General features: G+C 43.1%; 1 long non-coding RNA gene across 1 annotated transcript in view; it reads right to left on the reverse strand.

Annotated features, from left to right (window-relative positions):
* Positions 1-836: 836 nt before the first annotated feature.
* Positions 837-9,605, reverse strand: part of LOC118153653 (uncharacterized) — a 29,016-nt gene continuing 20,247 nt past the window's right edge. The window contains exons 2-3 of the long non-coding RNA XR_004743055.3: positions 2,147-2,235; positions 837-1,755 (exon numbers count right to left, since the gene is read on the reverse strand). This is a non-coding gene — a long non-coding RNA (uncharacterized LOC118153653). The remainder of the gene's footprint in view (positions 1,756-2,146; positions 2,236-9,605) is intronic.

Consider the following 9,605-nt stretch of genomic DNA (forward strand, 5'->3'; position numbering starts at 1 on the left):
CAAAAGTTGTTTGTCAAGAATTCTCATTGGCTTACAAAAGTAATATTGGTTGGTAATTAGTGACACATTGTTGAACCAACCAGAGGATGTATGGCTTTTTTTTTTTTTTTTTTTTTAATGAGATGGAGTCTCACTCTGTTGCCAGGCTGGAGTGCAGTGGCATGATCTCAACCATGGCCATACATTCAGCTGGGCTCAAGCGATTCCCCTGACTCAGGCTCCCAAGTAGCTGGGGCTACAGAATTTTGTATTTTGTGTAGAGACAGGGTGTCATTATGTTGGCCAGAATGGTCTCAATCTCCTGACCTCATGACCTGCCTGCCTCAGCCTCTCAAAGTGCTGGGATTACAGGGTGAACCACCATGCCCGGCTGACTGTATGGCATTTTATGGCTACTTGGCATCAGTTAGTCTAGAGTCCACATAGCAACTGACTTCAAAACATAACTATTTAGCTCATGGGGGAGAGACATTACTGCTATTTCATTCTAGCACCTCTCTGGGACTGATCATTTAAAGGGGCTCATATTCCTCAGATAAAAAGTTTGTTTTCTTCTTTTTTTCTTACAGCACAATAAAATGGATGTTGTTTTACACCACTTTTTTTTTTTAACTTTTAGTTTATTTATTTTTTAGATATGGGGTCTTGCTCTGCCATCCAGGCTGGAGAGCAGTGGCACAGTCATAGCTCACTGCAGCTGCAAACTCTTGGTCTCAAGAGATCCTCCCACCTCAGCCTCCCAAGTAGCTGGGACTAGAGGCACATGCCATCTCAACCAATATATATATATATATATAAGTTTTTTTCAGCAGGGATAAAGATAAAGATACGGGAAATGTTGGGGTGAGGTGCAGAGGAGATGGCAATAAGTTTTATGGTATTGTTTCCTATCGGTTAAAATGGTTTTCATGGAGGAGGTAAGAAGTCAGGAAAGACGTGAGACATTGGGAGCTCTTTTCTGGCTGGCAGCCAGTTGGAGTGGGGACTGGAAATGTGAATGGACTGACCCTCCTGAATGGTGATGATGTGCCCTGAAAGGGGTCCTGATCCAGACCCCAAGAGAGAGTTATTGGATCTTGTGCAAGAAAAAATTTGGGGTGAGTCCATAAAGTGAAAGTAAGTTTATTAAGAAAGTAAAGGAATAAAAGAATGGCGACTCCATTGACGGAGCAGCCCCGAGGACTGCTGGTAGGCTATTTTTACGGTCATTTCTTGATTATATGCTAAACAAGGGGTGGGTTGTTTTTGAGTTTTGGGAAAAAGAGGTGGGGAATTCCTGGAACTGAGAGTTTCTCCCCTTTTTAGACCATATAGGGTAACTTCCAGATGTTGCCATGGTATTTGTAAACTGTGATGGTGCTGGTGGGAGTGTCTTTTAACATGCTAAAGTATTATAATTATCATATAATGAGCACTAAGGACAACCAGAGGGCACTTTCATCACCATTTTGGTTTTGGTGGCATTGGCTGGCTTCTTTATCACAACCTTTTATCAGCAAGGTCTTTGTGACTTGTATCTTGTGCCAACCTCCTATCTCATCCTGTGACTAGAATGCTTAATCTCCTGGGAGTGCAGCCCAGCAGATCTCAGCCTTATTTTAACCAGCCCCTATTCAAGATGGAGTTGCTCTGGTTCAAATGACTCTGATGATGAGATGGCAGATGGGGGCTGTAGGAGACCAAACCTCAGCAGCTGGGCTGTCCAAGGCCATTGGCTGTTGTCTTGCCGAGCACTGAGTGGAAGTTGAGTCTGTCCTGGAGAGTACAATAATGTATCAGATCATAAAGTGCTTTGAGTTCAGGACAAGGAATAAGGTTGTTATGAATAACAATGGAACTTAATTATTTTTCTGGATTATTTATCCTTGATTTGTCTTTCTACATAAATAAAGACAAATTCCAGAACACATTTATTGATTTAAATAATTTTCTAGTGGGAAAGTCAGCATTTAGTTTCTAGAAGAATGAAAGGTACATGCCTGAAAGAACTTTTCTCTCGTTAAAAAGTGTGATTAGGGGGTTACCCAGAACACTCTGCGTTGCATTTCCCTGTGGCTTTCATTACAGCTGCTCCTTCCTCAGCAGGTTCCATAATTATACAAATGTCTTAGCCTTTCGAGTGTTTCATTATTCATTTGTTACTCACCAAGATCACCTAAGGCCTATTCAGCTGCAGAGATGGCTCGCTTGATTCACTGGCTGTGGATTTAATTTTTGATTTGGGTCTTTTATGTTCTGTAGGAAAGATGAAAATTAAAGATAGCACTTTATGCTTTCAGACTTAGCTTTTATTCTTTATAGTCTTTATATGTGATCCTATAGACTGTTCAGTGCTTGATTCTAGTTGTACTTGCTTGCAAATGATAGGCTTCATCATTTTACGCAATCTTGTCCACCTGAAATATCTCATTTACTGTCATTCCTTCATATAAGCAACAGTCTTTCTCCCATCCTTTGGGTCTCATGGCCATGGTACCATCTACTTCTTCCATTTAGTCATTCTATAATAAAATGTTCAGTGAAAGCCATTTTGGAATCCCAATTTCGTATCACAAATGTTACTTATATATAACTTCTAAAAAAATTTAGGGCCGGGCATGGTGGCTCACACCTATAATCCCAGCACTTTGGGAGTCCAAGATGGGTGGACCACCTGAGGTCAGGAGTTCAAGATCACCCTGGCCAATATGGTGAAAAAATTCAAAAATTAGCTGCCTGTGTTGGTGGGCACCTGTAATCCCAGCTACTTGGGAGGCTGAGACAGGAGAATCACTTGAACTTGGGAGGTGGAGGTTGTGTGACTTGAGATCTTGCCATTGCACTCCAGCCTAGGGAACAAGGGTGAAACTTCATCTCAAAAAAAAATAAAAATAAAAAATTATACAGTACTTCTCAGCGATATGTATATGGGGGAATGATTCAGTCATGTGAAATGGATAAAAGAGATAAATCCTTTTGACAAAAAACAAGAAGCTAACATCTTTTCAGTGGTTAATTAATCATTTGGCTGTTGAATTGTCATTCAGAAGAGTTCAGAAATTCAGATACTTATGGGGTCAAGCAAATATAAATGTGTGTTGTGCTGGGATATATAAAACAACAAGAATGAAGTGAAACTCATAATCACATAGTATTTTTAGAAAATTAACCTTTTATTCAGAGAAAATTGTATACTCACATGCAGTTTTAAGAAATAATATAGAGAGATCCTGAGTATCCTTCATTGCATTTCTCCTAATGGTAATGTAACTCGGTTGTGGGACAACGGGACGCAGGGGCTCAGCTCCCTCCATGTTTGGATGTGCCCAACGTGCCTAGGTTCTTGGTCTCACTTGCCCCAGGAATGGGGAAGGGGCCCTGGCAACGTGGTGAGCTTACCGTTTAAATAAATATTGAACTAAAGAGTTTAGCAGAGATAAGTTATTAGGCAAAGAGAGAGAGAGAGAGAGAGAGAGAGAGAGAGAGAGAGAGAGAAGAGAAGAGAAGAGAAGAGAAGAGAAGAGAAGAGAAGAGAAGAGAAGAGAAGAGAAGAGAAGAGAAGAGGAGAGGAGAGCTTCCATACTGTTGTGGGAGGGGTTCCCAGATTCCCAGAGAGGGAAATCCATATAGGTAAAGGGCAGGGGGATTTTAACCCCAGAGGTATTCCTGCCCCATTCATGTTCTCGTCCAATGAGAGGAGTTCTTTCAAATTTCCTCTGGAGTGATTGATCTTCAACTCTGATCCCGGATTGGTTGCTTGGGTCCGCAACAGAGCCCCTCCTCCCAGGGCTTTTGACGGGCTTTCTGAACAATTTTTACCTAGTTGGTGCTCGGGAAAGTTAGACGAAGAACTTTACATTCCCGGATGAGGGTGCTGGATGGAGGTGTGGTGCTGGGAAATTCCTGCCTTTGAACCACAGGCAATCTTCCTTAACGCAGTCACTAAGTAACATCTTGTAAAACTGTAGGACAGTATCACAGTAGGATATTGATGTTGGCATAGTCAAGATAAAGAACATTTCCAGCACTCCAGGGATCCCTCAGGTTAATCTTTTTTGGCCTCTGACTTTCCCATCCCAACCCTAACCATGGGCAATCACTGATCTTCACTAGATTATTTCCCATTTCTATAATTTTGTAATTTTTTTCTTTTTTTATTTTGTAATTTCAAGAATGATATATGAACAATCAAATAGTATGTTACCTTTTGGCTTTTTTTTTTTTTACACTCAATATAACTGCCTTGCGATTCATCCAAGTTCTTGCGTGAATAGTTTTTTTGATTGCTGAGAAGTATTCCATGATACAGATATACCAACCAGAGCTTGTTTAATCACTCAGCCACTGAGAAGCCTCATGTTTGCTTCTAGTTTTTGGTTGTTACAAATAAAGCTGCTTTGAGCATTCACATATAGGCTGTTTTTTTGAGACAGAGTCTCACTCTGTCTTCCAGGCTGGAGTGCAGTGGTACCATCTCAGCTCACTGCAACCTCCACCTCCCGGGTTCAAGTGATTCTCGTGTCTCAGTCTCCCAAGTAGCTGGGATTATAGGCACCCACCACCACTCAGCTAATTTTTATATTTTTAGCAGAGACGGGCCATGTTGGCCAGGTTGGTCTCGAACTCCTGATCTCAAGTGATCCAGCCAACTCGGCCCCCCAAAGGGCTGGGATTACAGGTGTGAGCCAGTAAACTTGGCCACATATAGGTTTTTGTATGAACATAAATCTTCATGTTTCTGGGATAAATACCACAGAGTTTACTTGCTTGTTTGGGGATCAGTTGCAGGTTCAGTTTTGTGAGAAACTGCCAAAAAACTTGGCCAAAACTATCCTGAGTGGCTGCCCCACTTTGCCTGCCCATCGGCAGTGTATGAATAATCTGTTTTCCCAGTGTCTTCACTAGCATTTGGTGCTGTCACTATTTTCTATATTCTAGCGAGCTCTTATCTGAATTGTTGTACCAACTGAGAGAGGGAGGGATAATTCAAAATCTCTCACAGTTTAGGAATAGGAAAGCTGGGTTCTTGGCTGTGCCTGCCACCAACAGGGCCCCCAGGGCCCACCAACAAGCCAGAGGGTGGGGCTTGTTCAAATTGCTGTGTGTGCTGAGGTGGGACAAGAACCCTGGGTTGAAAGGACTTTTCCAGATGAATTCTTCAGTCCTTCAGAGTAAGTGTCCTCCTGTCCAGGTACCTGTTCTCATGGCACCAGGGGAAAGGATGAAGCATTCAACAGTCTTGTTTCTGGATGGGGACTGAGAATTTCCCCTTTATATCCTGTGTCACTCAAACTATATGCAACATGCTTCAAGCTGGCTTTCTACGCCAGCAGACGCTCCCCTCCCATCGTGGAGTCTGCACCTAGGAGGGGACGCACTCCGTAGTGACTGAAAATACAAGTAAGAAAACATGATTGCAGGGAAAGAACTGGGGTCACAGGTTCCTTGAGAAGCATCAAGCTTCTACTTTAGTAAAAAGCATTAAAGATAAGTCACTGAAGAAACCAGGAATCTTAAACCACTTTGCCTGCCTGCCAGCCGCGCTCACCTGCCGTGGGGCACCAGGTCAGGGAGCAGCATTGAAACTTCAGAAAACCATTGTGAAAATCCACTGAGTGACCTCATTCCCTCCTTGCCTGCATTTAAAACCAATCTATCCTCATCAAAATGGTGTTCGGGGCCTCCCATGGACCAGGAGTAAAGTTCAGGCTGTCATGTCAACATTATCTTAAGCCTGTGAGGGTTGATTATCCGAACTGGGTCATCCAGAGAGAAGAAGCCGGGGGGAAGAGCACTCAGGGATCAAAACATTGCTCCAAGGGTGTCATTCTCTGCAAGTCTGGCTGCTGGAACTGCTTGTTGAAATCTGAAACCAGTTTTATCTCTAGCTTCTGAGATAATTTGCTGCAACTCTTAGACTAATTTTTTCCACTGCCATTGCTCAACAATCAGAGCTTGCCAGCTCCCCGGAAGCTTCCCAGTGCCAGTGAACTTTCTCAACCAGCAATACATAACATTGCAGAGCATACCGGAGACTACCTGATCTGTGTGTATGCCCCGAATTGCGATTCTCTCTTCCCAAATGAAACATTACATTTAGATATTCTGGTCTATATTTTTATTTTGACTTTGCAGGCTCTATGTATTTTGCATTTTTACCATTCCACATCAATTCTCTGTTTGTTTAAATATTTTTTTTAATAAGCCAAACCCTTGTAACCCCAGCACTTTGGGAGGCTGAGGCAGGAAGATCACTTGAGGTCAGGAGTTTGAGACCATCCTGGCCAACACAGTGAAACCCTGTCTCTATTAAAAATACAAAAATGTTGACCATTTAGAAACTCTTAGATGTGGATGCTGGGCATGGTGGCTCATGCCTGTAATCTCAGCACTTCGAGAGGCTGAGACAGGCAGAACACTTGAGCTCAGGAGTTTGAGACCAGCCTGACCAACGTGGTAAAACCTCATCTCTACTGAAAGTACAAAAGAATCAGCCGGGTGTGATCATAGGCACCTGTAATCTCAGCTATTCGGGAGGTTGAGGCAGGAGAGCCACTTGAACCCAGGAGGCAGAGGTTGCAATGAGCCAAGATCACGCCATTGCACTCCTGCCTGGGCAACAAAGAGTGAGACTCTGTCAAAAAACAGACAAACAAACAAAGACAATAACAACAACAAAAAACTCAAACCCTTTAAGAAGAAATAAATTGGCAGGGTGATATAAAGATAAGTCACTAATTCCAAATGGAATCGTCCTGAGATAATGCATGCCAGGTGCTTAGAAGAGTGCCCAGGGCATATCAGGCCCAAAGAGCTTACCAGCCACAGGGACTGTCAGGTGTCCAGATTATGAGGATGCCCATTGTAATTTTCACATTTGCTACAAGATTTTATCATGTGAACCTCACCTCACCCCATGCAGACATTGTTTAGCTATCAGCCAAGTGGACAATCACAGCTCCATTAATATGATATGAATGGAAACCTTTCCATTTTAGTTACCATTTTGATTCTTCTGTCCAATTTTTCTGTGTTAAACATAGTGTAAATATGAGCCTGTTTTCTAAATCTCAAAGCATATTTAAAATTCTCGTTTCTTTGAAGGGTATGAAATTCTAATCAGTTTTGGGAATTTGCTCATGTTGTCATTTATTTGACAAATACCTTCTTTGGAAAAGCCACTTTGTGTGGTTCTGATTGCTCTCTCTCTTTTCTAAATGCCTTTAATAAACTTAAACATGTTTTTGTAGTCAGCCATATCAAATAGTAAGCAAGGAATGAATGAAAAACACGCACATACTTTATTCTCTCAATCACAAGTCAGCAAATTTTTTCCATGAAGGACCAGATAGTAAATATTTTGAGCTTTGCAAACCTCTATCACAACTACTCAACCTTGTTATTATAGTGGGAAGACAGCCCAGATAGTACATATTTTAAGCTTTGCAAACCTCTATCACAACTACTCGACCTTGTTATTACAGTGAGAAGACAGCCCTGGACCAGTCCTGAATGAATGAGCATGGCTGTGTTCCAATAAAACTTTATTTTGGACATTTATTACAGACACCAAAACTTGAACCTCACATACTTTTCACATATCACTAAATATTCTTCTTTTCCCTGTGCCCCTTACCCACCCCCCTCCCGGCATTGAAAAATGTAAAAAAACCTATTCTCAGCTTATAGGCTGCATAAGACATGGTGGGCTCTAGTTTGCTGTCTTCTGCTCTAAACTGTCCATGATGATGACCAATACACTATTACGATCGTTTTAGTGCTGCCACTAACAGAAAGCAGATGCCCACAATGGCTAGATGACTTAGAGAAAAGGCTCCAGTGCTGAGGACATTTCCTTTCAACAAAGCCAGACAGATGGAAAAATAGAAATTTTGATTAACAATCTATTTTCTTCGGTTCCAGTGATCTCTGTTTGCTGCCAGCTCCTGTTTGATTTCTGATCAATAGTTTGGGACGGGCTATCTTACATGAACTTTCTGATGATTAGAACATCTCTTTTCTCTTCTGTATTCCTCATATTGAAACTGCCTCCCACCCCCCTCAATTTTGTAAAATGAATTAAGAAAAAGGAAAATAAAATCCAACTAGGCTTGAACAGCCATCATTAGTCAGTTTGCCCTTTGGCCTGCTTCTGGGTTGCTGTTCTGTGGATAAAGTCTGAGACTCTGTGAGGCCATTGGCTTTCTGTTGGAGCTGCGGGTTCTGCTTAGCGACAGACACCAGCTGGTGTGGAGGGCCTAGAAAGAAGCTGGCTCAGGAAGGAATGCAGTTTCCACATCCTGATGATTTCATCCCGACCAGCTGACCATCCAAATTTCCCAGCCCCTCGCCCTCCACAAATCCTTTTAAAAACCTTTGCCCAGAATCCCTCAATGAAATGGATATGAAGCTTGAGAATTACCCCTCCTTCCTCACTGAGCACTTCTGATTACGAAACTCTTCCTCTGCTGCAGCCCCGCTGTGGGTGTGTTTGTCTATTGCACAGCAGGCATGTGACCTTGGCACCATCTCACACTCTGACCGGTGAGGCAGCCGCTGTACAGACTCACCTCCTGGGCCCCTCTGGAGCCTGGTTTCTCTGCTGTCTGATTGCCTCTGGCCTGGCCCAGGTCTCTGTCGGCTCCAGCCTCCACATGGCCTGTGCGGGGCTGGTCTCCTGGCTTCCCATCTTCTCTGCTTTCTAGCTATCTGCCCTTCACTCAAGTCCAAAGGGAGCATCTGAGCAGGACTCCTCCAGGTGTAAGACCCTGCCCTGACTTCCCTGTGGGTTGGGGCATCAATTTCCTCTTCCTTGAAGATACACCTTGCCATGAGGTGACTGTGTAACTAACTCAGAAAAATGTGAATTCTTAATCCTCTTGTTCCTCAACTTCTTTTTCTGCAAAATGGGGCCAATTATGGGAGGATTGCCTGAGAGCATTTCCAGGTGCACTGAAGATGCATGAGAAATATTCGTTCTCTTCTCCTATTTCTACTTACTAGTCTCATCCCTGAGGCCAAGAGTGAAGTTAAAGAACACACCTAATTCTCTGTGACACATTCTTGAAGAATGAAAAGCAAATATTGAAGTTTTGTATTCTCTAGCCGTAATCACCTTGGTCTTTTCGGCCACACTGAGACATCCTGGCTTCAGGTTCCTGCGCTTGAGCGCTGCTCTCTACCAAGGGTGTGCCTGTCGCAGCACCCACTGAAGCCCTAGCATCTGGAGCTGAAGGTAGCCCCTTGAATGCAGTTTCGTCGGAGCCTTGTCTAGTGGGATTATTTTTCACTTAACGCAAACTAGTTTTCTAATAAAACACTCAGCATTACACCTTGAGGAATGAGAGATCTGTAGTTTGTCAGTGTGTCACACACACACACACACACACACACGCACACACTTTTTCTCACTCTGGTTGCCCAGTCTGGAGTGCAGTTCCATGATGTCAGCTCACTGCAGCCTCGACCTCCAGGTCTCAGGTGATTCTCTCACCTCAGCCTCCCAAGTAGGTTGGACAACAGGCACGAAACATGCCAGATTAACTTTTTGTATTTTTAGTAGAAACGGGGTTTCACCATGTTGCCCAAGCTGGTCTTAAACTCCTGAGCTCAAGTGATCAGCCTGT

Source organism: Callithrix jacchus, chromosome 1 (genome assembly GCF_049354715.1).
Source record: "Callithrix jacchus isolate 240 chromosome 1, calJac240_pri, whole genome shotgun sequence".
Taxonomy (NCBI): Eukaryota; Metazoa; Chordata; class Mammalia; order Primates; family Cebidae; genus Callithrix; species Callithrix jacchus.